The 2500-nt window shown below is 55.9% G+C and overlaps 2 non-coding genes across 2 annotated transcripts; both read right to left on the bottom strand.

Annotated features, from left to right (window-relative positions):
- Positions 1 to 743: 743 nt before the first annotated feature.
- On the bottom strand, positions 744 to 855 carry TRNAL-CAA (transfer RNA leucine (anticodon CAA)). Its single transcript has 2 exons — positions 818 to 855; positions 744 to 789 (listed from the first exon to the last, which is right to left on the bottom strand). It is a non-coding gene; the product is annotated as a tRNA-Leu (tRNA).
- A 288-nt stretch (positions 856 to 1143) lies between these two features.
- On the bottom strand, positions 1144 to 1216 carry TRNAV-AAC (transfer RNA valine (anticodon AAC)). Its single transcript has one exon. It is a non-coding gene; the product is annotated as a tRNA-Val (tRNA).
- Positions 1217 to 2500: the final 1284 nt, after the last annotated feature.

The following is a 2500-nucleotide window of genomic DNA, read 5'->3' as shown; positions in this document are numbered from 1 at the left end:
TCTCTCCACGGCCTGACCCCTGCGTGTCACGTGGCCTGCCCCTGGCGCAAGCGCAGAGGACTGAGCTGCCTCTCAAGCAGAGAAACAAGAAGAAGAGCGGCAGCCTTCGCTGGCCAAAGGCCATCTGCTGCCGCTCGATCTGGCTCGATCAGGCGAGATATATGTGGCCGACCGGCCTAGAGCGCAAACCTGTGCTGCTCAGGGTGGGCAGCTTCCCAGCAGGAGGATGTGTCTTGAAAGCCGACAGAGGCAAGAAGGCGCACTCCCTCAGCCCGCTCCAACCTCTGGATTCCTGCGAATTTCAGAAGAGAACTCTGGGGCAGCATGGCTTCTGTCATCTCCCAACAGCCTCTCTGTTCTTGCTATGTAAATACCTTTACATCCCCCGAACTGAGCATGTCTGTTTTTTTATTTTTATTTTGCTGAGGTGTGGTGCCTTCAACGACCGACAGGTGGCAGGAGAGCACTTTCTCCAACTGTGAAGGGGACTTTTTTCACTTCCTGAGTAGACTGGGCTCAGTGACATATGCCACCAAGCCAGCCACTAGAAAATGCAGGTTTTGCAGCCGTGGGCCAGTGGGGGTTTAAGGGCAGGTGTGCCTCCGGCGTCTCTGGCAGACAACTCCAGTTGCAAGGCAGCAGAAGAGAACAGGGAGGCTTGCCGGGCGCTGCATTCGGGGGCCCCCACGAGGTTTTCCGCAAGCCTTACACTCTGAAATGTGCTCAAAAAAATGAGCCCGGCTTGTCAGGAGTGGGATTTGAACCCACGCCTCCAATCGGAGACCAGAACACCCAGATGCAGGGAAGAGCTGTGCCTCTTGAGTCTGGCGCCTTAGACCACTCGGCCACCCTGACAGCTATGGGCAGGATTGGGAAAGATTCTTCAGTACCCAATGTCGCCAGGTGCCAGCGCCGGTTTTCATGCCCCGATCTCTGCATCAAAAGTACCCAAACACTCACTTAAGGACCCAGGGATGGCAGGAAACGCCCACTGATGGAGCCAGTGGACAGTTTGCAGGGTGCAAATAAGGGCTGGCCTCAGATCACTCATGGCGTAGTGCCGGCCTGTCCATACCTGTCGAAACCTGCATGCGGTCAAATGTGTCCGATTGACATTGTGGAAATAAAAAGAAACCAGCACCATGTTTCTGCCCGGTCTCGAACCGGGGACCTTTCGTGTGTTAGGCGAATGTGATAACCACTACACTACAGAAACAGCTCTGGTAGACTGCGCTCTAGTGTGCTGGGACAGCTTTCAGCTGAAAGGCTTTGTGGCACTGATGTCTCATGGGGCCCGCTGGTACCTGCCAGGTGGCACACACCAACGTGAAAGTTTGGCGCAAGCCTGCGCCGGACCTACATGGCAGCACTCACAGCACCTCACACACAGGCTGCAGACACATACAAAAGACCAAGCTGGATGCAACAGTGGCGCGAGCCATGGCAGTCCCCTCCCAGAAGGCATGTCCAAACCTTTATACATCAGCTCGCCGCCAGCGCATCATTACAAAGGAGGGGGAATTTCCAACACTGCCTCTTGGGCCATGGGCTTAAAAGCAGCCAACCATTGGCGACGGGCATCGAACCAGATACGGTCACGCACAAACTATTTTTGGGGGGGAATTGGGGACTCTGTGTTTTTTGTTTTCGGCGCTCCAAAAAAAAAGGGCTCGTCAGGGATTTGAACCCGGGAACTCTCGCACCCTAAGCGAGAATCATACCCCTAGACCAACGAGCCACCGCATGCAGAGAACAGTGAGGGGGAGGGGGGTGGTCTGCTTACCTCACTTGGCGCACTGCCCCAGTCGCTCCACGGCCTGACCCCTGCGTGTCACGTGGCCTGCCCCTGGCGCAAGCGCAGAGGACTGAGCTGCCTCTCAAGCAGAGAAACAAGAAGAAGAGCGGCAGCCTTCGCTGGCCAAAGGCCATCTGCTGCCGCTCGATCGGGCTCGATCAGGCGAGATATATGTGGCCGACCGGCCTAGAGCGCAAACCTGTACTGCTCAGGGTGGGCAGCTTCCCAGCAGGAGGATGTGTCTTGAAAGCCGACAGAGGCAAGAAGGCGCACTCCCTCAGCCCGCTCCAACCTCTGGATTCCTGCGAATTTCAGAAGAGAACTCTGGGGCAGCATGGCTTCTGTCATCTCCCAACAGCCTCTCTGTTCTTGCTATGTAAATACCTTTACATCCCCCGAACTGAGCATGTCTGTTTTTTTATTTTTATTTTCATTTTGCTGAGGTGTGGTGCCTTCAACGACCGACAGGTGGCAGGAGAGCACTTTCTCCAACTGTGAAGGGGACTTTTTTCACTTCCTGAGTAGACTGGGCTCAGTGACATATGCCACCAAGCCAGCCACTAGAAAATGCAGGTTTTGCAGCCGTGGGCCAGTGGGGGTTTAAGGGCAGGTGTGCCTCCGGCGTCTCTGGCAGACAGCTCCAGTTGCAAGGCAGCAGAAGAGAACAGGGAGGCTTGCCGGGCGCTGCATTCGGGGGCCCCCACG

The sequence above is a fragment of the Ambystoma mexicanum genome, chromosome 2q (assembly GCF_040938575.1).
Source record: "Ambystoma mexicanum isolate Mex_15411 chromosome 2q, UKY_AmexF1_1, whole genome shotgun sequence".
NCBI classification, from domain to species: Eukaryota; Metazoa; Chordata; class Amphibia; order Caudata; family Ambystomatidae; genus Ambystoma; species Ambystoma mexicanum.
The sequence above is the reverse complement of the archived record's forward strand: the minus strand, read 5'-3'. Positions and strand labels throughout refer to the sequence as shown.